The sequence below is a fragment of the Pan troglodytes genome, chromosome 18, assembly GCF_028858775.2.
Source record: "Pan troglodytes isolate AG18354 chromosome 18, NHGRI_mPanTro3-v2.0_pri, whole genome shotgun sequence".
Lineage (NCBI taxonomy): Eukaryota > Metazoa > Chordata > Mammalia > Primates > Hominidae > Pan > Pan troglodytes.
The window spans coordinates 13,851,533-13,877,705 of NC_072416.2; the positions used below are offsets into that span (position 1 = coordinate 13,851,533).

At 52.1% G+C, this 26,173-nt stretch overlaps 1 long non-coding RNA gene across 2 annotated transcripts; it reads left to right on the forward strand.

Moving 5' to 3' along the window:
• The first annotated feature begins 567 nt into the window (after positions 1-567).
• LOC104002516 (uncharacterized) lies at positions 568-21,101 on the forward strand. 2 transcript variants are annotated; one of them, XR_010152268.1, is made up of 11 exons: positions 644-921; positions 1,558-1,642; positions 1,737-1,849; positions 2,260-2,471; positions 2,887-3,005; positions 4,153-4,313; positions 6,721-6,843; positions 7,965-8,116; positions 9,430-9,588; positions 20,258-20,281; positions 20,379-21,101. It is a non-coding gene; the product is annotated as an uncharacterized LOC104002516 (long non-coding RNA). The 2 variants fall into 2 exon arrangements; XR_008539743.2 differs by having other exon boundaries at positions 568-1,642; positions 6,721-8,116.
• Positions 21,102-26,173: the final 5,072 nt, after the last annotated feature.

Below are 26,173 nucleotides of genomic sequence, written 5' to 3' on the forward strand. Positions count from 1 at the left end.
AAGAAATGTTTGCTGAGATTACAGACTTGGTTAAATTCATGACAGTCCATCTATGCCATGGGGCCATTAAAATAGTGATTTGAAGGCCAGGCGAGGTGGCTCACACCTATAATCCCAGCACTTTGGGAGGCTAAGGCGGGCAGATCATCTGAGGTCAGGAGTTCAAGACCAGCATGGCCAACATGGTGAAACCCTGTCTCTGCTAAACACACAAAAATTAGCCGGGCGTAGGCCGGGCACGGTGGCTTACGCCTGTAATCCCAGAACTTTGGGAGGCTGAGGCGGGCAGACCACAAGTTCAGGAGATCAAGACCATCCTGGCTAACACGGCAAAACCCCATCTCTACTAAAAATACAAAAAATTAGCCCAGCGTGGTGGCAGGCACCTGTGGTCCCAGCTACTGGGGAGGCTGAGGCAGGAGAATGGCGTGAACTCGGGAGGTAGAGCTTGCAGTGAGCTGAGACTGCACCACTGCACTCCAGCCTGGGCGACAGAGCGAGACCCCATCTCAAAAAAAAAAAAAAAAACAAAAAACAGGCGTGGTGGCACATGCCTGTAATCCCAGCTACTGAGGAGGCTGAGGCAGGAGGATCGCTTGAACCCGGGAGACAGAGGTTGCAGTGAGCCACCACTGCACTCCAGCCTGGGTGACAGAATGAGACTCCATCTCAAAATAAAATAAATAAAATAAAATGGTGATTTGGAGTATTGCTTCCCTGGGAAAATGCTCATGGCATGTGTATCCTTAGAGGAAAAAGCAAGTTGTAAGAGTGTGGAAACCATAACCCCATTTTGTTCATTCAAAAATTATTTGCATAGAAAAATGACCAGAAAATAGTTACAAATTACAGTGTTGGCAACGATGATGCTGAGGAGGAACAGCAGGGGCCCATGGAGAAGGACAGGGTGCATACCACCAGGTATGTGCCACCACTTTTGCCTGTGATGCCAGGAAAGGGGGCATCCCCATTGCTAGGGGTCTGAAGACCTGGAGTGAGAGAGAGAATGGCTGTGCCCATGACTGGAGGCTCAGGGCTCTGAGAGGTGGAGTCAGGGGTCTGTGGGGGAGGCAGTGGGTGATCTCTCAACCACGTGGCTTGTCCTTCCCACGCCTGCAGAGAAACACTGGTCACCCTGCCTTTGCCCCAGCTGGCTGCTCTCCTGGGATGTGACCTTTCACGTTGGTGGCCAAACCTGTCCATCCTTGACACTAGCTCAGACATCCCCTCCTCCAGGAAGCCTCCTCAGATGTCCCTGGCCAGGCATTTGCCTTCCTTAGTCCTCTGGATCCCTAGTCTAGGACCGAGTGCTTCCTGCCTCCTCACTGCCTCTGACTTCTCTGGGGGGTTGATTTAACACAGCCACGGGGGCTCATTTCCATAACCCCAGCCTCTGCCACAGGAACCGATATAGGGTTGAGCTTTACATCCTCTCGGTGGGCTCGTGACCCCCTCAACCACACCTTCCCTTTTCTCGGGTCTCTTTCATGTAGTGTCTCATCAACTCCTCACCATAGCCCTAACGGATGGGCATCACTATTCATTCCCATTCTACAGATGCAGAAACTGAGCTTCAGGGAAGCTGAGGAGCTCACCCTGGATCATATGGCCAGCAAGTGGCACAGTCAAGATCCGAACCCAGGTCAGGCTGTGTCCACAGGGTGTCTTGGTCAGGGCTAACCTTCCACCACGTTGTCTCTTCATATAATGTTGAAATCTGGCTTCTCTTTCAATAGCTGCCCCAACACGGCCGGAGCATTGGGACTAAGGCAGACGTGAGTGCTAGGATCGCAGTCACCAGCACTGCTACAGCGCCTTCCCTTTTAGTGCCTCCTGTCAATGCTGAGAGGTAGTCACAAGTATCCCCATGGCAGATGTGGGAGGACTGAGGCCCATGAGGTCCAGGGCTCCAGGGGCACCTGGCTCTGATGAGGCTAAACTCAGGCTTGCCCCTTCTCTGCACCCCAAACTCCTGGTTTCTGGATCCAGCTCAGCATGTGGAGCCTTGGGTCACACCCAGCACCCAGTGAACAGCATCCGAGAAACACTCTTCCTGCTGAAAGCCTGGCTTTCTGGAAGGGAGCTGGGGGAAACTGGGAGAGGATGGAGGGGGGCCAGGTAGCAGATAGGCACACTCCTTGCGGCAGGAAGTTCTACACATCATTTCTGGGAACCAGGATAGCTTGGCAGTAACTCGGCGCACTTTGACCCCAATAGAGCACCCAGCTGTCACTGTTGACAGCCCCCCTTCCTTCCCAGGGGATGTAGCTGAGTTGCTTGGAGCCTTCATGTCGGACATCCAGGTGGGCCTGGGGACAGCCTTGGAGCTCCCGGGCCACCTATCTGGCCACCACCGGATGGAGTGCCCAGATGGGGCTTCTGCCAGCTGTCCAGGAGGCAGCCCAGGCTGGGACATCCAAGCTGAGCCCTGAGCTGGCCTGGCCTGGCCCAGCCCGCACTGATGAGGCAATGTGAGTCCTGTTTCCTGTTACTGTGGCTATGCAAATGGGGGGAAATCAGGGCCTCTCCTGGGGTAGGCTTCCCGGAATGATGGCATCGATTGTCCCAAGAAACCTGGCCCCAGTGGGGCTGCTATGGGAGGGCAGTTGTCAACGGCTAAGATCCCTTTCCTGGTGCATCTCTCCTGCGTGCTGGGCTACATACTGCTGGGAAAAGCTTCTTCAGCCCAGACCTAGGTCATCACTGCATGTCTACTCCCGGACCCACTGCCCATGAGAGCTGGGCTGTGGCTTCCACTTCTTGTCACTGCATCCCCTGCTCCTGGTACATCGTGGGAGTGGGGCGGACAGGACCAGGAAGTGGGTGGCCTCAATGGCTCTCAGCCCCTGGCCTGGAGATCACCACACCCTTCTCTTTACACATAAGGAAACTGAGGACACCAGACTGGGCCAGGGACTTGCCCACGTCTCTCTGCCTCGCCCAGACATGCCGCAGCAGCAGTGGCAAACTTCTGCTTGCCACCAGAAGCCAGCTGAGTCTTCCAGGTCAAGTCCCTCTCCTGGTCCCCACAGTCCTGCCACACCCCTGGCTGCTCCCCAGGTCAGGCTCTCCTAGGGGTCGTTCTCAGCTCACATCTGACCATGCCACTCCCCTGCCCTGGCACCTAGCCCTCACTCAAAGCCAGGCCCCATAAGCCAGCAGTGATTGGGTACCTTCCACCCTGAGTGGTCTCATCTCTTGACAACTCTGCCTCACACATTACCCCTGGTGATGCCAGAACTCCTTGGAATTCCCCCTTGCACCTCTGTGGCTTTGTAAAGCTGTTGCCTCAGCCTGAGAGGATGCCTCCAACACCTTTCTTTCTCTCTTTTTTTTTTTTTTTTTTTTTTCTGAGACCGAGTCTCACTCTGTCACCCAGGCTGGAGTGCAGTGGCACGATCTCAGCTCACTGCAGCCTCTGCCTCCTGGGTTCAAGCAATTCTTGTGCCTCAGCCTCCCAAGTAGCTGGGATTACAGGCATGTACACCACACCCAGCTAATTTTTGTATTTTTAGTAGAGATGGGGTCTCGCCATGTTGGCCAGGTTGGTCTCGAACTCCTGACCTCGTGATCCGCCCGCCTTGGCCTCCCAGACTGCTAGGATTACAGGTGTGAGCCACTGCACAAGGCCTAACACCTTTGTTTCTATAATTCCTATTTTTTCTCCAACACTCAGCAGTGTCACCTCCAGGAAGACTTCCCAGATGCCCCCAGCTGGACCAGGTGCCTCCTCTAGGCTCCCTGCATGTCCCCATCACAGCATGTATCACACTGGGCTGTCCTCATCATTTTAGTGACTGTCTCCTCCACTGCACGGGAGACTCATCACGGAAGCTTGCACAGAGAAGGAGGCAGAGATGTGGAAATGCCCATGGGTGCAAGACACACACAGGAAGTCGAACCTGTGGACTTGGGGTGCAGCAGAGGGCTGTGTCAAGGACTGAGTGACCAGATATTTGACTGTGCCTCTCTTGAGATGGGGAATGCTGAGGTTTGGGGAGGCACAGAGCCTTAGTCTATGAGCCCTAACTCCCTGAACTCCCACCCCAGAGTTAGGAAACTCCTCCCACATAGGACAATGGGCAAGCAGAGCCCGCCTTCCATGGGAGGAGCCCAAATAGTCCACACCCACTTTCCCTGCCTCCCTTGCAGCTAGGGCATGGCATGTGACTGGACTCTGCCAATCAGAGGCACCTGCTCTGGAGTTTGAATTGGAGGCTTGTCCTGTCCAGGACTCTTTCTGGAGGGAGCCTGGGCCACATGGAGTTCCTGGCAGCTGTGAAGAAGAAGGACTTCACCAGGCTGGCTCTGTGGTAGGAATAGGGGTGACGTCTTGGCTCCCATTTTCCATGGGATCCTCCTGCCTTCCTGGGAGTTTTGCATACCCCAATATCTGTTTAATACCTTTTCTTCTGCTTGAGTGAGCCACATTTGGATTCTGTCACTTGTCACTAAGAATCCTGGAGGCCCCTCTTGGGGACAACCACTGGGACCAACCTTGAAGGAGGAGCCCATGTTGATGGGAAGGACAGCAAGTGCATTCGGGGTGTGGGAAACAGCTGACCAGGGTCAAGGTCAGGCTTCCGGGACACGACAGGGAGTGTTGGGGATGATGGCTCATCTGGGTCAGAGTGTGGGGTTCGGTGGGGAGCTGTTGGCAGGGGGTAGATCCAAGGCAGCTGATCCTGAATGCCAGGGTGAGAGCAAGCTTGGATGCCAGCCTGCGGGCAGTGGGACCCAGTGACATACTCTAAGTGGAGGTGGGACGTGGTCAGATTTGGGTTCCAGAAAGCTCAGTCTGCTGCTAGGAGGAAAAGCTAGACCAGATGGGGCAAGACTGGGAGAGTAGGAGACCAGGCAAAAGACTACTGCAATGGTCCCAGCAGACAGTCCTGGAGGCCAGAAAGAAGATCAAGGCAGCGGCAATGAGCAAGGGCAGACCTGGGATTCAGTGTGACTGGCCCTGGGGAGCCATTGAAGGCTTGGGTGACCTACCATGATCATAAGAAAGTGGGGTTGAGCTGAGCATGGTGGCTTATGCCTGTAATCCTGGTACGTCGGGAGGCTGAGGTGGAAGGATCGCTTGAGCCCAGGAGTTTGAGACCAGCCTGGGCAACATAATGAGACCCTGTCTCTACAAAAGCTAAAATATTAGCTGGGTGTGGTGGTGTATACACCTGTAGTCCCAGCTACTCAGGAGGCTGAGGCAGGTGAATCCCGTGAGCCCAGGAGTTCGAGGCTGCAGTGAGCCAAGGCTGTGCTGCTGTGCTCTAGCCTGGGCAACAGAGTGAAAGCCTGTCTCTCAAAAAAAAAAAAAAAAAAAAAAAGAGGAAGTGAGGTTGGAATTTCATGACTGCCTGGACATGTCACTTGCCTCACACTTGGACAGCCCTGATTCGTTCTCAGGGTTTCCCCACCAGGGCCGACTTTTGCCCTTGCCTCCCAGCTAAGCTGACACAGACTTGCAGATGTGATTCAGAAATGGAAAACAGGGCTGGGCTGAGTGGCTCACGCTTGCAATCCCAACAATTTGGGACGCCAAGGCAGGGAGATCTCCTGAGGTCAGGAGTTTGAGACCAGCCTGGCCAACATGGTGAAACCCCCATCTCTACTAAAAATACAATAATTAGCTTGGCATGGTGGTGGGTGCCTATAGTCCCAGCTACTTAGGCTGAGGCAAGAAGATTGCTTGAGCCCGGGAGACATAGGTTGCAGTGAGCCGAGATCACTGCTGCATTCCAGCCTGGGCAACAGAGCAAGACTCATCTCAAAAAAAAAAAAAAAAAAGGAATAGAAAGCAGGTCTGTCAACTCCATACCACTGCCAAGCATGCCCCTCGGGCCATGGGTTCCAAAGGAGAGGCACAGCCAGGGCCACCTCTGTCTAGACAGAAAGAAGGACTCAGATGGGACAGCTGGGGTCTGGAGGAAAAGTCAACAGGACTGGGAAAATGGGGAGAGGAGACACAGGGCACCCGGCCACCTCCTGCCAGCCCAGGAGTTCCCTGGGCAAGGAGCTTGGCCACAGGAAGCAGTGGATGGATGCTGCTTCAGGGGCTCACCCCTGCACCCCAAACAGCACCAGCCTCATCCCCCAGAGTCCCCTGAGCCTCATCTCTCGGGCGCAGAAGAATATCCTGAAACCATCCTGTGGGGTCATTTTAGGGATGAAAACTTGGGACACAGAGTTGCATAAGGTACTTGATTTTCTTCTTCCTCCAAATCACACAATTTAAAAACTGAGTGAGGGGCCCAGGGCTCCAATGGGCTCTGTCTGTGTCTGCTTCCTCGCCTCACCGCGTTTCATTTCCTCCTCCGTAAATGGGGAACACAGGCTGGGTGCAGTGGCTCATGCCTGTAATCCCAGCACTTTGGGAGGCCGAGGTGGGTAGATCACTTTAGGTAAGGAGTTCAAGACCAGCCTGGCCAATATGGTGAAACCCCATCTCTACTAAAAATACAAAACTTAGCCAGGTGTAGTGGTGGGCACCTGTAATCCCAACTACTCAGGAGGCTGAGGCAGGAGTATCGCTTGAACCCAGGAGGCAGAGGTTGCAGTGAGCAGAAATCGCGCCACTGCACTCCAGCCTGGGTGACAGAGGGAGACTCCGTTTCAAAAAAAAAAAAAAAAAATGGGGAATACGCACGGCCTTCAGCAGAGAGCCTGGAAGATGGTAAGCAGCTCTTTGGTACACCACCTGTGTATTCCTTCCTGCCCTAGTGCCCACAACAGCTCCGCTGGGAACCCGCCATCCTCCGAGAAGACATTTTAGCAACAGAGGAGGCCATTTTGCTTTGAGAATCAGAACCAAACCCTGCAAGGCCAGGACAGGGAAAGTCTCAGGCAAGTCACGACTGTGGCCAGGGCTTGCTGAAGACAGAAGGGCAGGGGGCTGGTGGCGGGGGCAGGCGGCCTCTGAATGGCTTTAAGAGGAAGCAGAGATGGGGGCGTCATGGCTGCACTGGGGATGACACCCTCTCCCTCTAGCTGGGTGGCCTTGGGCAGGGCCTTTCCCTCTCCAAGCTTTTGAGTCCTCAGCCTGCAATGGCGGACTCCAGCCCCCCTCACACCACCTTGCAGGTGAGTGAGAAAACCCAGCACCAGCACCTGGGTGTGCAGCGTGGGAGATGTTTTAGGGATTCCACCCCTTCTTGGAGCTTTTCTATTTAAAACAATTTTTTTTAACTTTTTGTAGAGATGGGGGTCTCACTGTGTTGCCCAGGCTGTTCTTGAACTCCTTGAAGTTCAAGTGATCCTCCCACCATAGCCTCTCAAAGTGTTAGGATTATAGGCGGGAGCCACCGTGCCCAGCCCCTTCTTGGACCATGTAGTGCTTCCTGGGTCCTTTTCCTCTTTATTCTCCCTCCCCCTGCACCCCAGAACTGATGTGGGGCTGATCTGACCTTACTGACAGGGTGGGAGCCCGGGTGCCCTTCCTACCCTCCCCAAGGGGCTCTACGACCCTCCAGGACAGTCTTTGCCCAGGTGCCCTGAGGGCTCCTGGAAGCAGCAGTGAGATGCACTCTGGAGTAGATGGCTCCCTCTCTCAGCCTCCAGCCTTTGAGTCCACTGACATGCAGCCACAGCCATTCCCGGCTCCACACTTGGCCCTTCAGCAAGGCCTCCTCACCACACCCTGAGCCCGTTCATCCCCTCCTCCCTGAGGCCACCGCCCGGGTCCGCACCTCCTCATCTCCCACCTGGACCATCCATGGCAGAAACCTCCCATCTGGTCTCCTGGCCCCTCCTCGATGATCCCAACTCTGCCCACACCACAGGTGATCTCCTGATCTCCTCTGGCGTGAATCACACTGCTCTGCCCCCCAGCCCACCTGGCTTGCTGTCAGTGCAGGGTCTAGGCCCCTCACCCCTCCTTTACCCCCACCTCCCAGCCCCTCCCCAGTGTTCCAGCCCCACTGGCCTTCCTTTGCATCTCCCGTGGTTGTGCCCCGCTCCTGCCCCAGGACCTTCGCACATGCTGTCCCTCAGCCCTGCAAGAACCATCTGCTGGAGGCGAGCAGAGGCTGCCTCCTTTGAACGGGACCTGTACCCTCCACTCCCCTACCGCTGCACCACACCAGTCCATCATCACACTTATGATGTCATCTTCTCAGAGGTGAGGCGCATTTCTCAACTGCTGTGTCCATCAAACAGGTATCTGGGGAGGGCTATGGGCTTGCAGTGGCCACCCTGGTTTCATTCATTCATGGCACCTCCCTGTGCCTGGGGGTGGCTGAGTCTGTGACCTCTAAGGGCTGGGGGAGCCCACCGGAGGGCAGGCAGTTAGAGTGGCTAGATTGGCATTTAGAAAATCGGCTTGATCTAGAAAATTGGCTCAGATAGGCATTAGAAAGTCCCTCTGCTCCTGGGTAGGTAGTAGTTAATGGAGCTGCAGGGAGTTTAGTTAGGAAACTCCTGGGTGTCCTGGTGACAGATAAGGGCGGCTGTGGGAAGGGAGAGAGGCAAATGTTTTCCAGAAATAGAGGTCAAATGGAGAGCATTCGGCTGCTCTCGCAGGCGCTGCCCAAGCTCCTCCCAGATTCCTCCCCTAGCCCCCATCCCTTTACCCCTCCCCCCAGGGAACTTTCTCTGCCAGCAGCAGCTACCTATATTTTCTAGTCAGGCGCCATCTTTTGCTGCTGGAATCAGCTTTGCCTGCAACCCCTGGAGAGGCAGAAGCTCCCAGGAATTCATGCACTGCCCAGAGGGCAGAAGGGGGGGATCCCTTAACCAATCACATGCGGTGGGCATAAAATTCCAGCTCCCTTGCCCCTGATCAGGACTCCTACGGGGTGACCCAGCACCATGTCATGGTCACCAAACCCCTGTCTAGGGTCAGCTTCTAGGGAACACGCACTAAGGACAGTGACTTCAGATTTGGGGGCTGAGAGAAGAAGAAGGAAAGGCGTTTGCACAAGCTTTTGACTTGTGCAAGGGTGGCCAGTCCCGAGACGGGACGCATCAGACAGGGATCCCTGACTCAGATCGAGGGAGGGCTTCAGGGTGCAGTTTCCTTGAGGACAAGTGGTTATATCAGTTTCGTGTTGCCAAAAATCATCAGGGCAGCGACCAAGCTGAGCACAGATGCAGTTCACTGTCCAGAAGAAAGGCCCCCAACATCTCAGCGCCGTCCCCCTCCCTGCCGTGGGGCGGAGCCGGCCAGCATTTTCCTGGCCTGGGCCAGGCGCAGCTAAGGCTGAGACATCTGCACAGGGCAGAAAGGGCCAGATCAGGCCCTTCCTGGCAAGCGCCTCCCAGGGGACAATGTCAGTCCCAGAAAGCGTGAGTCATGGGCAGAGGGCCCCCACATCCCTGGCCAGGCCAGGAGGTGCCTCCGCAGGGACTTGCCCCAAAGGGGCACCATCTCCAGTCATCCTCAGAGTCAGGCAGGATTGCCAACCTGTCCTTTCATCTCTGTCTTGCTCCCAGGCAACCCGTAAACCCCTTGGGGCCCAGAGGCCACGCCTCACTCGACAGCTCGGGAGAGCCGGGCACAGGGGCAGAAGCGACTTGCCGAGGTCGTGCAGTGACATGGAGCCACAGCCTGGCTTCCTGACACCCCTTCTGCCTTACCAGGCTGATGCACAGGTTTGCCATGTGGGAATTCCCCAGGCCCACCCTGCTGCCATGCCCTGGTACCCTGTAATCTGGAGGCATGTGGGTGCCTGTCACCCAAGCACCCTTTCTGGCACAGCAGGAGGAGAGAGCCAAGCACCCAGGGCAGCCCCCAACCTCAGGGATCCCCAGCTCCTCCTGTACCCCTTGACCCTCCCACTCCTCCAGGGGCTGCCTCATGGTTGGTGGGTCCCTGTCCTGCCCTGTCCTAGTGTGGGTCCTTCAGGGAGGGCTGGAACGCAGGGCTGTGTGGCACCCAGCACACACCCGGGGCCCTGGGAGAGGGTGCACCTCTTCCTTCTGAGTGTGAGCTGCCTCCTGCTCTGCACTTGCCCATCAGGCCAGGTGGTGGGGGAAGGGGCGCAGGCGTGGATTTCCCTGCGGTCAGGGCTGCCCTCCCACCATACTGCATGGGGAGAGATGAGGGGTAGGGGTGCTGGGTGCACAGGTGGAGTCTCCCTTTCTCTCTTTGGTGCCTTCATAACCCCTTGCCCACCTTCTATCCTGGGAAGCTTTGTTCCCCCATGGGCCACCTACTCCAGCCCACCTCCTCGGGTGGCGACAATGGGCTCGGTGTGTTCCTCCCTTCTCCTTGCCCAAGACAGGATCTTTGGCCCTTATTAATAAAAACAACCAAATCTGGCTGGTGCAGTGGCTCACACCTGTAATCCCAGCACTTTGGGAGGTCAAGGTAGGAGGATCACTTGAGGCCAGGAATTCGAGACCAGCCTGGACAACATAGCGGGACTCTGTCTCTACAAAAAAATTAAAAATTAGCCAAGCATGGTGGTGTGCTTCTAGCTACTTGGGAGGGTGAAGCAGGAGGGGATGCTTGAGCCCAGGAGTTTGAGGCAGAAGTGAGCTACAATTGTGCCACTGCACTCCAGATGAGGGAGAACCTATCTCAAAAAAAAAAAAAAAGTACAATAATAACAGTCAAATCTATTAAGTGTTTACCTCATGCCTGGCGTATAGCTGAACACGTGGCCCATATGACTTTATCCATGATCCCTGTTTTTCAGGTAGGAAATGGAAGCTCAGAGAGGTTAAGTGGCCCACCCCTAGCGCACAGCTAGTATATGATGGGGCTTCTATGTACCTCTCAGCCCTGGGCCTACCTTATTCTTCATAAACCCATGAAGGTTGCAGGTCTATCCAACATATACACACAGGAAGCTTCTGGCAGCTTGAGAAATACTTGTGACATGAATAATCACAGCTGCTACTTACTAGGGGCTGCCTAAAAACAGCACTTTGGGCTGGGCGCAGTGGCTCATGGCTGTAATCCCAGCACTTTGGGAGGCCGAGGTGGGCGGATCACGAGGTCAGGAGATCGAGACCATTCTGGCTAACACGGTGAAATCCCGTCACTACTAAAAAATACCAAAAAATTAGCCGGGCGTGGTGGCGGGTGCCTGTAGTCCCAGCTACGCAGAATACTGAAGCAGGAGAATCACTTGAACCCAGGAGGCGGAGCTTGCAGTGAGCCAAGATCACGCCATTGCACTCCAGCCTGGGCGACAGAGCGAGACTCCTTCTCAAAAAAAAAAACAAAAAACAAAACAAAACAAAAAACCAGCACTTCGTTTTTATTTATTGATTTGACATTTAGTTCATTTTTAAAAAAAGATGGTTCAAAATGCAAAAGAGATAAGAGGGTCTCTTTCCCTGCTGGCCCCTGTCGTCCCCAAGCCACCCCAGTTCCCTTTCTGATACCAGTTTCCTCAATTCCTTCCAGAAATACTTTTTATTTTTGAGATGGAGTCTCACTCTGTCGCCAGGCTGGAGTGCAGTGGCACGACCTCGGCTCACTGCAACCTCAGCCTCCCGGGTTCAAGCGATTCTCCTGCCTCAGCCTCCTGAGTAACTGGGACTACAGGCATGTGCCACCACACCCAGCTAATTTAGTAGAGATGGGGTTTCACCATGTTGGCCAGGATGGTCTCGAACCCCTGACCTCGTGATCTGCCCGCCTTGGCCTCCCAAAGTCCTGGGATTACAGGCATGAGCCCCCACGCCGAGCCATTTTTTGTTTGCTTGTTTGTTTGTTTGTTTTGTTTGTTTTGTTTTGTTTTGAGATGGAGTTTTGCTCTTGTCGCCCAGGCTGGAATGTAGTGGTGTGGTCTTGGCTCACTGCAACCTCTACCCCTCCAGCTCACATGATTCTCCTGCCTCAGCCTCCCAAGTAGCTGGGATTACAGGCGCCTGCCACCATGCCCAGCTAATTTTGTATTTTCAATAGAGATGGAGTTTCCCCATGTTGGACAAGCTGGTGTCAATCTCCTGACCTCAGGTGATCTGCCCACCTCGGCCTCCCAAAGTGCTGGGATTACAGGCATGAGCCACCAGGCCCGGCCTCCTTCCAGAAATACTTAATACATTTACTCAAATGTTAGACTACTATACTGATATGATTTGGATCTATGTCCCCACCCAAATCTCATGTTGAATTGTAACCCCCGATGTTGGAGGTGGGGCCTGGTGGGAGGTGATTGTATCAAGGGAGTGGATTTCTCCTGAATGGTTTAGCACCATCCCTCTTGGTACTATCCCTGTGATAGTGAGTGAGTTCTCATGAGATCTGGTCATTTACCAGTGTATAGCACCTCCCCCATCTCTTCTTGCTCCTGCTCCCGCCATGTGACATGCCTGCCCCCTCTTTGCCTTCTGCCATGATTGGAAGTTTCCTGAGGCCTCTCCAGAAGCTGAGCAGAGGCCAGCACCATGCTCCCTGTACAGCCTGCAGAACTGTGAGCCAACTAAACCTCTTTTCTTTATGAATTACTCAGTCTTTAGTATTTCTTTATAGCAATGTGAGAATGGACGAATCCATGTACATACTGTATTCATTATCTATTGCTATTGCTGCATAGCAAGTTAGCCCAAAATTTGGCAGCTTGAAATATGAATAAACCTTTTTTATCTCACAGTTTCTGAGGGGCAGGAATTTGGGAGCAACTCAGCTGGGTGATTCTGGCTCAGTGTCACTTGAGGCTGTGGTCAAGCAGTTGGCCAGGGCTGCTGTCATCTGAAGGCTCAACTGGGCTGGAGGCTCTACTTTCTGGATGGTTCATTATGTGGCTTTTGGCAGGAGGTCTCAGCTCCTCACCACATAGATGTCTCAATAGGGCTGCTTGAGTGTCCTCACAACATGGCAGCTGGCTTCTGTCAGGGCAAGTGGTCCAAGACAGGACAGAGTGGAAGCTGCAATATTATTTATGACCTAGCCTTGGAAGACATGTTTCCACTGTATCCTCCTAATTACACAGGTCAGTCTTAGTTAATGTGGGAGAGGACAACATTAGGCCCCAAGAGGTGAGAATCATTGTGGGTCATCTGGAGGCTGCCTAGCACACACGGTGTCCTGCACTTTGCCTTTTTTCACTGCACAATAGCATTCAGAATGGTTCTATATCAATATACACAGAATAACCTTGTTTGGTTTTTATTTATTTATTTATTTATATGAGCTAGGGTCTCACTCTGTCACCCAGGCTGGAGTACAGTGGCACGATCACAACTCACTGCAGCCTCAACCTCCCAGACTCAAGCGATCCTCCCACCTCAGCCTCCCAAGTAGCTGGGACTACAGGTGCATACCACCATGCCTGGCTAATTATTTTTAAAAAATGTTTTGTAGAGATGGGGCCCCACTATATTGCCCAGGCTGGTCTCGAACTCCTGAGCCCAAGTGCTCCTTCTGTCTCAGCCTCCCAAAAGATATTGGGATTCCAGGCATGAGCCACTGCACCCAGCCTATTTTTTAAACTGCATAGTATTCCACTGTGTGGGAACATCATGATGTATTTACCCAGCCCACTATTGATGGACCTTTGGGTTTTTCCTGATCATTTGCTGTTACCATCAGGTCTGCAGTGACCATCTGATTTGCAGAGGCATTATTTCCCATATCTGATGGGGTGATACTCTGGGATGGACTGGCCTAGTCGAAAGGGGTGGTGCTTTGAAAACACAGCTGTGAAGTCTTTGCCACTTCTTGGATTAAGAAGTGGGGTCTAGGCCAGGTGTTACACCAACACTTTGGGAGGTTGAGGCAGGTGGGTTGCTTGAGCTTAGGAGTTTGAGACTAGCCTGGGCCACATGGTGAAGCCCCATCTCTACCAAAAATACAAAAATTAGCTGGCCGTGGTGGCACATACCTGCAGTCCTAGCTACTCAGGAGGCTGAGGTGGGAGGATCATTTAAACCCAGGAGGCAGAAGTTGCAGTGAGCTAAGATCATGTCACTGCACTCCAGCCTGGGTGAGCCAGACCCTGTCAAAAAAAAAAAAGAAAAAAGAAAGAAAGAAAAAGAAAAAAGGAAATGGAATCTATATCTCCTCCCCTTGAAACTGAGTGGGCTTTTGATGAATTCAACCAGGAGAGTATTACAGAAGTAATGCCGTGGGATGTCTGAGACTTGGTCATAAAATGTCATACAGTTCCATCTTGTTTGCTGGAAGACTTGTTCTTGGAGCCTTTACCTGCAACTTAAGAAGTCTGACTCCTTCAGGCTGCCATGCTGAAAGGAAGACCAAGACACTTGAAGAGGCCACATGTCAGCACATCAGTCACTGTCCCCAGTGATGGTGACACCCACCCTTCAAGTCATGCCAACAAAGACACCAGACATGTGAGTGAAGTAGTCTGCAGACATTTTGAGTGACCCCCTCCCCAGCTGAGGCCTTAGTCTTCATGGAACAGAAATAAACCATAAAAAACTAGAATAAAGGATATGAGCATTTTTTTTAATGTATAGCAAGCATTTATACACTTTAGCTCGTTTAATTCTCCCAAGAATCTTGCAGGGCAAGTATTATCAACCCCATTTTACAGAGAAGAAGAACAGAGCTCAGAGAGGTTCAGCAACTTGCCCAAGGCATCACAGCAGGTGACTGAAAGACCTGGATGCTAACTTGGGTCTTTCTGGCTCCAGACCCACCCTCCTACATGGGTTGCTTGCTGAAAGAGGGAAACAACTCATTGTGTCGAACTTTCAAGCTCAGCCATAAGAAATTTCTAGACCCAAAGAATACACTGAAATAGATCAGAAGTTCCATGCCTGGGTCCTCTGGGAGCTATTTTTGGCAAAAACCGCTGGAAAACTGTGCATCCATTCTTCCTGCCAATGGTGTGTAGGCAGGGAGGAATGTGTAAACTCTCCACTGTTGCTGAGAATTCTGTTCATTGAGGATCTCAACTGGCCAGATGGTCTTACAGTTAACTACCCTGCTGGTTAACAAACAAATGAAGCTATTACTCCCTTTAGTAGGAGGAGACCTTTCTTTTAAATTTAAATTTACTTTTGCTTTCTGATCCAACTGAGGAACAGGTTAGGAGGAAAGCTTTCTAAACATGAAATTCTGCCAGAGCACTTGCCACCGAATGGGTTTCTCCCTACTGGTGATAAGTGGTATTGCAACTCAGCTCTAGTAGACAAAAGGGAGGTGAGAGACACATGTACATGGGGCAATCTCTGGAGCTGGAGACAATTTCAAGGGAAGGCTCAACTAAGAGACAGTGTCACAGAATGATTATGCTTGAGTCTCAGGAGTTACAGGATCTGGGTTCAAATCCCTGCCTTGCTGCATGTCCATTAGGGTCCACTCAGGGAAACAGAAACCACATCAGGTATTTCAAACAGAGGGAAATGGATACATGAATGATGAGACTACCAGAGATGAGCATCAGCAGGAAGCCAGTACCACCCGGAGTGCAAGAGGGAAAACCGGAGGACCCCGTATTACCAGAGCCCAGGAGCTGGGGCCATCTGAAATGCAGGAATGGCAACTGAACCGTTCCAAAGGCTAGACTTTGCCAGGGATGCTGGAGCCACAAAGAAGTCCCTGCTGCTGCAAAGATGCCACTTGAAGCAGAAAGAGGGAGAAATACCATGTTTATCCCTTCCTCTCACTCTTCAGCCTCCCACCAGGCTTCCCATTTGTTTAACTCAGTAGAGAGTCAATTGGCAAGGAGGCCTAGGATATGTTGGTTCTCACCATACAGAGTTGAGCAAGAGGACAGATATGAAAGCAAAGAGGCAAATGCAGCCTCTCTCTGTAAATGCAAGATTGAGCAAGAGCCTTAGGCCGAGTGACTTCCTGCTCTGGGCCTCAACTTCCTCCTCTGCAAAATGGGGATAACATCCTATCTCGGACCGGACCCAACATGATGACAGTCAAGAGAGATAATCCAGAGAAGGCTGCCAGTACCCAGGCTGACACGGGGTAACAAGCACTGCAGACTTGGTGGGGCTGTTGGTGGAACATCCCCAGCCCCCCAGAAGTCACCAGTGCTGCCCACTGGGGGTATTTTCCACAGGACCCTTCTTAGATTTTAATACAGGAGGGAGCAGGAATGGGGGGATTAGCTTTGAAGTAATGTCCCCTTGCCTGTCACTGCCTTTTTTTTTTTTTTTTTCTTTTTTTTGAGACGGAGTCTCACTCTGTCGCCCTGGCTGGAGTGCAGTGGCATGATCTCAGCTCACTGCAACCTCCGCCTCTGAAGTTCAAGCGATTCTCCTGCCTCAGCCTCCTGAATAGCTAGGATAACAGGGGTGCACCACCACGCCTGGCTAATTTTTGTATTTTTAATAGAGATGGGGTTTCGCCATGTTGGCCAGGCTGGTCTTGAACTCCTGACCTCAAGTGATCCTCCTAACTCAACCTCCCAAAGTGCTGGGATTACAGGCATGAGCCACTGCACCCAGCCTGCCACTGCCTTTTGTATAGAAGTGTTCCAGACTAGTTTGTGCTTTCTAAAGGCTGAGTGTAAGGGAATGTGTGGTGTATGTTCATAGTAGGTGTGTGATATGTGAATATATGCATGCGGGGTATTTGTGCGAGTGTGGAAGTGTGTAAGCGTGTGTGTGAGAATGCATGGCATATGTATATTGTATAAGAGTGTGTGGTGTATGAGATGTATGGTGTGTGTTTGCGAGGGTGTAATGTGTTTGGGCGTAGCATGTGTGTGAATGCATTTGTGTGAGTGTGTGTATGCTTGAGTGTGTATGGGTGTGTGGTGAGTGTGAGAGGGGCTGCAGGATGAGAGTCGGATTCTCCATCTATGCTTCTCATACAGAGCTCCAGAAGGTCCTTTTGAGAAATCCCCAAACCACAGCCTGCTGGGCCCTGTGTCAGGGCAGAGTCGGGGCCGGGGTCCAGGTGGGCTGAGGTTTTTCAACTCGAGACTAAGCTCCTTCTGCTGGGTGTGTGACCTCGGCAGCCCATGTGACTTCTTCTTCTGTGCTTCAGTTTCTGTTCGGTGTTTTGTTTTGTGTTGTTTTGTTTTGTTTTTTGTTTTGAGATAGGATCTCATTCTGTTGCCCAGGCTGGAGTGCAGTGGCACAATCATAACTCACTGCAGCCTTGACCTCCTGGGCTCAAGCCATCCTTTTGCCTCAGCCTCCTGAGTAGCTGGGACGAAGGGTGCACAACAGCTAATTTTAAAAATTATTTTTAGTAGAGATGGAGTCTTACTATGTTGCCCAGGCTGGTCTCCAACTCCTGGGCTCAGGTGATCCTCCCACCTCAGACTGACAAAGTGCTGGGATTACAGGCATAAGCCACCGTGCCCTGCCTGTGCCTTGGTAAATGGGGGTAAAATGGGGGTAATCACTGGACTTCCTAGGATGGTTGTGATGTGAGTGCTTGGCCCAGGGCTTGGGGTGGTGGAAGGCATTAGCCACCTATTATTATCAACTCTGGCTATTTATGTTGCTATTTTCTCTCATCATTATATTTATTTCATCTAAAGAAGTGACAGTGGCCCTCAAGAGGAGGATGAAAATCAGCAGGGCTGGCCATACGGAGTGTTGTTCAGGATGGGGAAGCCCAGCGACTCTCAGGTGCCACTATGGGCAATGGAAGTCATTCAACCCATCTGAAATATGAACGGTGTCCACAAAAGCTAACCATACACATACCCTATACCCAGCAATCCCAGTCCTGGGCAAAAACCTGGAGAAACGAGGCACCTGCCCACCACAGGCCTGCACATGCAGCATGGCTCAGGATAGCCCCCAAGGGGAGACAAATCCAGTGTCCACCAACAGGGTCATGGAGAAATAAAGTGTGAAAGAGGAGCCGGGCGCAGTGGCTCACACCTGCAATCCCAGCACTTTGGGAGGGTAAGACGGGCGGATCACTTGAGGCCAGGAGTTCGAGACCAGCCTGGCCAACATGGGGAAACCCTGTCTCTACTAAAAATACAAAAATTAGCCAGGTGTGGTGGCGGGTGCCTGTAATCCCAGCTACTCAGGCGGCTGAGGCATGAGAATCACTCGAACCCGGGAGGTGGAGGCTGCAGTGAGCTGAGATTGCACCACTGCACTCCAGCCTGGGTGACACAGTGAGACTCCTTCTCAATAAAAAAGTAAAATACAATAAAAATAAAGTGTGAAACAGCCATGCAGTGGAATACCACTCAGCAATGCAAAAGAACAAACTCCTGCCGTACACGATGTGAATGAAACTCACAGACATGGCGTTGAGGGAATGAGATGAGCTAGAAAACATCCCCACTGTCCGCTTTCACTCATCTGAAGCAACAGGCTAAACTCATCAATAGTGACAAAAGTCAGAGCAGGGGCTGCCTCTGGCCAGGAGGTGGGGAGGGTCTGAGGGACCGTGCTAGAGAAGCCCTGGACCTCAGTCTGGGTGGTGCCTCTGTGGGCATACAACTATGTCAGAACTCACCAAGTTGGACACTCAGATGCGTGCATGTAAGTGATTGTGTTTTCCCTTGATAAACACTTTTTTATGACACAGAGTCTCCCTCTGTCACCCAGACTGGAATGCAGTGGCACCATCGTAGCCCACTGCAGCCTCAAACTCCTGTGCTCAAACGATCCTCCAACCTCAGCCTCCCTGGTAGCTGGGACTACAGGCATGCACCACCATACCTGGTTAATTTTTGTATTTTTAGTAGAAACAGGTTCTTGCTATATTACCCAGGTTGGTCTGAAACTCCTAGACTCAAGCGACCCTCCTGCCTTGGCCTCCCAAAGTGCTGGGATTACAGGCATGAGCCACTGTACCCAGCCGATAAACACTTTTTGAAGTCCTTTTTTTTTTTTTTAAGTAATGAATGGATTGTAGGAATCATGGTAATAAAAGACTGATTCATGCTACATAAAGTGGATGAACTTGAAAATATGTTGAGTGAAAGAAGTCAGACACAAAAGGCCACTTACTGTATGATTCCATTTATATGAAATGTCCAGAATAGGCAAATCCACAGAAGAAGAAAGTGGATTAGGGTTGGCCGGGCATGGTGGCTCACACCTGTAATCCCAGCACTTTGGGAGGCCAAGGCGGGTGGATCACAAGGTCAGGAGATCGAGACCATCCTGGCTAACACGGTGAAAACCCGTCTCTACTAAAAAATACAAAAAATTAGCCGGGCGTGGTGACGGGCCCGTTTAGTCCCAGCTACTCTGGAGGCTGAGGCAGGAGAATGGTGTGAACCCGGGAGGCGGAGCTTGCAGTGAGCTGAGACGGCGCCACTGCACTCCAGCCTGGGCTACAAAGCGAGAATCTGTCTCAAAAAAAGAAAGAAAGAGAGAGAGAGAGAGAGAAGGAAGGAAGGAAGGAAGGAATTAAGGAAGGAAGGAAAGAAGGAAGGAAGGAAGAAAAAGAAAGAAAGGAAGAAAGAAAGAAAGAAAGAAAGAAAGAAAAAAAGAAAGAAAGAAAGAAAGAAAAGAAAAAGGAAGTGGATTAGGGTTTACCAGGGGCTGGGACAAGGGCGGTTGGGGGGGTGACTGCTATGAATATGGGGTTGTATTTTAGGGTGGTGAAAACATTCTGGAACTAGACTGATGGTTATATAACACTGTGAACGTACTAAATGCTACCTAACTGTACTTTAAATTGGTGATTTTTACGTGATGTGTATTTTACCACCTTTTTCTTTCTTTCTTTCTTTTTTGGAGACAGATTCTCACTCTGTCACCCAGACTTAAGTGCAGTGGCATGATCTCAGCTCACTGCAACCTCCGCCTCCCAGGTTCAAGCTATTTTCATGCCTCAGCCTCCCGAGTAGCTGGAATTACAGGTGTGTGCCACCACACCCAGCTAATTATTGTATTTTTAGTAGAGATGGGGTTTCACCACGTTGACTAGGCTGGTCTCAAACTCCTGACCTGAAGCAATTCTTCCACCTCAGCCTTGCGAAATTCTAGGATTACAGGCATGAGCCACTGTGCCTAGATGCCACCATTTGTTTTAAAGTAATTAATGGGGCTGGGTGCAGTGGCTCATGCCTGTAATCCCGGCACTTTGGGAGGCCGAAGCGGGCAGATCACCTGAGGTCAGGAGTTCGAGACCAGCCTGGCCAACATGGTGAAACCCCATCTCTACTAAAAATACAAAAATTAGCCAGGTGTGGTGGCATGCACCTGTAATTTCAGCTACTCGGGAGGCTGAGGCAGGAGAATGGTTTGAACCCTGGAGGCGGAGGTTGCAGTGAGCCGAGATGACGCCACTGCACTCCAGCCTGGGGGACAGGTGAGACTCCATCTCAGGAAAATAAATAAATAAAAATAAATAAATAAAGTAATTAATGGTAAAACAAAAAAAGTTGAACTTTGCTCTGAATCTTCACAGTATGCCTACATGTGGTGCCTTATTTTCTCTGTTTTGCAGGTGGGGAAGCTGAGGCCCAGAGAGGTGAGTGGCATGTCAGAAGCAGCCCAGCGCAGGGTGCGAGGTAGGCAGGGCTGGGCCCCCCGGCCTTCCCTGTGAACCATCTGCCCGCCGGTTGCAGGAGGCAGTTCCTGGAAAGCAAGCGGGCCGAGTTCCTCACAGAGATCAGAAGAGCAACAAGATCTCCAGGCCAGGGCAGAGGTCCCCGCCCTGGATGCTGATGACACTTCCCCTGGGCGGGAGGGGCTGGGAGCATGCAGATCTCAGCCCTGAACAGCCTGTCCTCTCGCCTCGAGGTTCTTGGTAGGCTGGGAACAGCCTGTCCTGCTGAGCTTCCTGTCACCTCTCTAGCTGCCCACACGCCGCACAGCTGCCACCGCCGGCCCTGGCCCGGGAGAGGGGGGTCTCTGGGGATCTTAGCAGGCCATGGTGGGGGTGTCTTGGGGCCAGCCTGAACTGAAAGACCATCACAGCTTGCAAGCCACCTCCCTGCTCTGTTGCTGGCTCTCCTTGAAGACAAGTGTTTTTCAATTAACCAAAGCGGTGCATGGCAATGTGATAAGGGAATCAAACACAGAGCAACAGAATCAATGCCCCACACTGGGAAATAGCCGACTTTCTGTTCCCTCCCATCCCTTCCTTCCCTCCCCGCCTCCTTCCCCTACTCCTTCCATTCCACAAACATTTATTGAGCACCTGCTGTGTGCCAGCCACTGTTCTAGGCCCTGAAGACACAGAAGTGAACAAAAAAAGGAGTCCCTATGCACATCCTGGAGGGACTTTCCCCGTGTGTGTGTCTATACAGTGTATGGAGACAGTGGATAATAAAAGCTGTTTATCAGGCACTTTCTCTGAGCTGTTCCATGTGCTTCACTTATACTCATTCAGCTAATCCTCAGGACACCCCCGTGAAGTCAGTGATATTAGTCACAGAGGCCCAGAGAAGTGAAGTGACTTGCCCAAGGTCACACAGCCAGCAAGAGGCCAAGCCCGGATTGAACCCCAGCCGCCTGGCTCTGGAGCCTGCAGCATAACCACAGCAGGGAACTGCCACCGGAGACAGACATCAACAGCGACTAGGAGATGTTAACCAACAGGCTTGTCTTCACGGCACGGCCCCCGCTTCACCAGCTGCGCTGTTTGATGAGTTTTGCAGGTCCCAGATCTTATAAGCTCATGGTGATTGATCCAAATGATGCAGAGGTCGGCCTAAAGTTACAAGTGGACCCCTCTCTGCCCCAAGACAGCCCTTCACCCCAATTCCATTCCCACAGTTTGGGCATCCACCCAGGCTGCCAAGCCAAGCGGGGCCTGCCCGGGTTAGCAGGGACCTGCCCATGGGCCTCCTCAGCCCCCGGAGCCGCCTCTCTGAGGAGTGGGTGCCCCGCCCCTCCGTGGGCCGCCTGGTTTCTCTTATTGGCAGCATCTGTAGTCCCCTGGCTCTGTCACCCGCAGCTATTCTAGGCCTCTGGTTCCTTTCACTTTCTGCTCTGCGTCTTCCTGCCTCGGTGGTTCCCCACCATCCAGCCTGAGACCTCCCCATTGCCCGCCCTGGGTTTCTGTCTGCTCCTCTCCGTGGTGGCTGGCCCTGGCTCTGCCCCAAAGCCATGGAGAAGGCCAAATGCAGGCTGTAGAAAGGTCTGGGATCAGATCCCCCCATCCCTCCATGGCCACGTGACCGGGCCCGCCTCTTCCCTCTGAGCCTCACGTCCTCATCTGAAGAGGGAATGCTGCTCATGCCCACCTTGCGGGGATGTGGGGAGGGGGTGCTGCCAGTGGAGACTCCCAGGGGACCCTCCAGGAGTCTCATCCTGACTCGAGACTGGGCACCTGGTGGGGGCACAGGCCCCCTCTCCCGCCATGGGACCGCCACATCCAGGCTCTCGTGGGTTGAGATGCTGAGGAAAGGAAAGAACAAAACCTGCTGGGGGAGCAGCCAACACGGCCCTCAGCTGGGTGACCTTGGGCCAGTCACTTCCCCTCTCTGGGCCTCAGTTTCCATATCTGTGAATGAGGCAGCTGGACTGAAGAATAGAGAGTCACAAAGCAGAGTGACACAAACTGGGCTACAGGAAACCCTGGAGGCCCTCGACCCAGGCTGGGGCCGGGGATGGTTCTGCAAAGCCTCTTGGGAGAGGGTTGCCTGAGCTGAGTCTCCAAACAGAACAGTGGCCTTAAGTCACGGGAGATGAGCCAGAGCAGTCCAGAGGGCACGGTCAGCACATGCTAAGGTCCTGGGGCACAGAGTACAGGGCTTGAGAAGGGTTCCTCTTGCTCCATGTGACTTTCATCATCCAACAGCCTGTGGTGGCACTTGCCTGTATCCCAGCTATCTGGGAGGCTGAGGTGGGAGGATTGCTTGAGTCTGAGAGGTCGGGCTTGTTCTCCTGGTGTTGGCAGAGTCCAGAGGGAGCAAGTGGAAGCCACAGGTGTCTTGAGGCCTAGGCTGAGATCTAGCACATCACCGCGTCACTTCATCCCTTCATTTCATCCTATTGGCCAAAGCAGCCCAATTCTAGGGATGGGGATCTAGACTCAACTTCTTGATGGGAGAAGTAGCAAAGTCACACTGCCAAGGGCAGGGACACAGGGAGGGATGAAGAATTAGGAATGGTTTTTCTTTTTCTTTTCTTTCTTTCTTTCTTTTTTTTTTTTTTTTTTTTTTTTGAGACAGTCTTGCTTTGTCACCCAGGCTGGAGTGCATTGTCGTAAGCTCATTGCAACCTCCACCTCCCGGGTTCAATCTATTCTCCTTCCTCAGCCTCCCAAGTAGCTGGGACTACGGGTGCCTGCCACCACGCCTGGCTAATTTTTATATTTTTAGTAGAGGCAGGGTTTCACCATGTTGGCCAGGCTGGTCTCGAACTTCTGTCTTCAAATGAATTGCTCACCACAGCCTTCCAAAGTGTTGAGATTACAGGCGTGAGCCACTGCGCCTGGCAGGGCTGGTTTTTCAATCACTCTGATGAACTCCCCAACAATCATCCTTTGTCAATTAAGTTCCAGGCCAGTCAAGGTGGCTCACACCTGTAATCCCAACACTTTGGGAGGCTGAGACGGGAGGACGTCTTGAGCCCAGGAATTTGAGACCAGCCTGGACATCATGGTGAGACCCTGTCTCCACAAAAAATAAAAACTTAACCGGGTGTGGTGGTGCTTCCCTGTATCCCAGCTATCTGGGAGGCTGAGGTGGGAGGATTGCTTGAGTCTGAGAGGTCGAGGCTGCAGTGAACTGTGATCACTCTACTGTACTCCAGCCTGGGAGACAGAGTGAGACCCTGTCTCAAAAAAAACTTCCAGTTCCTGGTCACTGACTTTCTTTTTTTTTTTTTTTTTTTTTTTTGAGACGGAGTTTTGCTCTTGTTGCCCAGGCTGGAGTGCAATGGCGCAATGTCGGCTCACCGCAACCTCCGCCTCCCAGGTTCAAGCAATTCTCCCGCCTCAGCCTCCGGAGTAGCTAGGATTACAGGCAGGCACCACCATGCCTGGCTAATTTTTTTTGTATTTTTAGTAGAGACGGGATTCCTCCATGTTGGTCAGGCTGGTCTTGAACTCCTGACCTCAGGTGATCCGCCCACCTTGGCCTCCCAAAGTGCTGGGATTACAGGTGTGAGCCACCGTGCCCGGCTAGGTCACTGACTTTCAACAATGGGCAGGTAACTCAATTCTGGCCAATGAGACATGAAGAAAGCTTTCCTTGCTCCTAAGGGAAGCCCCAGGGAGAGACATGGTTTCTGTTCTTCCTGATGTGATGCCTGAAACTTCACTGGCCCTCTTAGGACTGACCTCAGATAAAACCAACAGCGAGATATCAGCTGAAAGATGGAAGGAAAATGAACTTGGATTTCCTATTGAACAAGATATTGTATGTCCAGATTCTTCCTTTTTTTTTTTTTTTTTTAAGAGATGGGGTCTTGTTCTATCACCCAGGCTGGAGTGCAGTGGTGTGATCATAGCTCACTATAGCCTCGATCTCCTGTCCTCAAGTAATCCTCCCACTCTGGCCTCCCAAAGCACTAGGATTACAGATGTGAGCCACCACACCTGGCCCATTTCCAGATCCTTTTTTAAAAAATATTTTTTAAAATAGAGACACGGTCTCACTATGTTGCCTAGGCTGGTCTTGAACTCCTGGCCTCAACGATCCTCCTGCCTAAACCTCCCAAAGTGCTGGGATTACAGGTGTGAGCCGCACATGCTTGGCCCATTTCCAGATTCTTTAAGCCGGTTTACATCAGGATTCCTTTTACTTGACCCTGAAGACATCCTTAATGATGCCTCTGGTTATTTTGGTCTTTGTGAGCCGTGTCTGCCTGACTGTGCCAGGTCAGAGCTTGAGAGCTCCAGGCTTTTCTCCCAATGATGTTGGAGGGTCCCAAGTGCAGCCCCAAGCTTCTGCCCTTCATATACAGGGACCTCCCGTCTGCCCACTGTACCAAGGCCTCTCAGCCCCCACGGCCAAACCAGCAGTCACGATCCTGGATTCAGGGGACAGACCTGGGTTCTGGTGAATTGGACTCCACCCTTTGTCACTGTGCAACATCAGGTAAGTCTTCTAACCTCTCTTAGCCGTAGGTGGCTCTTCCACAAAACGAAGTAGTCAAACCTACATTTGCATGGTTCATACTTCATGACAGCACATTGAAAATGTTGAAAAATCTCTCTCTGGCAATTAAAATTTGCATCTCTGTGGGTTTCCATGGTTTCCAATGTGCTTCTTAGTCTCTCAATAATAACAACAGCAACAACAGTAATAGTAACAGCCAGCAATTAGGGAGCACCTGCTCCGCGCCAGGCACACTGCAGATGGTCGTGCATGCACCATCTCATTTAAAATCTTCTGTGCTCAGGACACTCCCGTCTTACTCTGCATCAAAGCCTCGCTCCTTTCCAGGACCCATGGTCTGTGCGTGATCTGATTCTACTCCTCACCTCTCCATCCTCACCTCTGACCTCTCACCCCTCACGCATGCTGCAGCAGCCACACTGACCTTTCTTTGAACACACTGGAAACAGTCCTACCTCAGGCCCTTGGCACCTGCTCTTCCACCTGCCTGAAAGGCTCTACGTCCAGATGGGCAGCTTGCTCATCCCTTCCAGCTCCCAGCTTCTTGGAGAAGCCTTCCCTAGCCATCATAATAAAATACCAACCCACACCTGGCACCTCCTAGCCACACCCCACCCGCCACTGCCTGCTTTACTTTACTTCCCTCTGACATACTGATTTTTTGTTTGTTAGTTTTTGCTTTTGTTTGTTTTGTTTTTGAGACAGGTTCTTGCTCCATCACCCAGGCTGGAGTGCAGTGGCATGATCTTGGCTCACTGCAGCCTCAGCCTCTCCAACTCAAGCAATCCTCCCACCTCAGCTTCCAGAGTAGTTGGGACCACAGGCGCACACCACCACACCCAGCTAATTTTTTAAATAATTTTTGTACAAACGGAGCCTTGCTGTTTTACCCAGGTTGGTCTCAAACTCCTGGGCTCAAGCAATCCTCCCACCTCCACCTCCCAAGTGCTGGGATGATGGGGGTGAGCCTCCGTGCCCAGCCCACGTACTGTTTAACAGGTTTGTTGGCTAGAGTTTGCCTCTCTCCCTGCTAGACCATACGTTCCTCAAGGGCAGAGGATTTGGTCTGTTTTATTCACTGCCAACAGCCCAGAGCCAGGAAGAATGCCCGTCCTATAATAAATGTTCAGTGAATGTTTGTTGAATAAATGAACAACGTATATGCCCCTATAGGATAAATGCCAGTGTTATTCCCATTTTTCAGCTGCGACGCAAGAGCTCAAGAAGTGAACTGGCTCCCATTTGCACGGCAGAAGGAGCCGTGGTGGGACTCTGATGTGGAGCCGCCTTGAGCTGCAGGGCCTTGAGCTGCAGGGCCTCGAGCTGCAGAGCCAGGACTCTGCACAGCA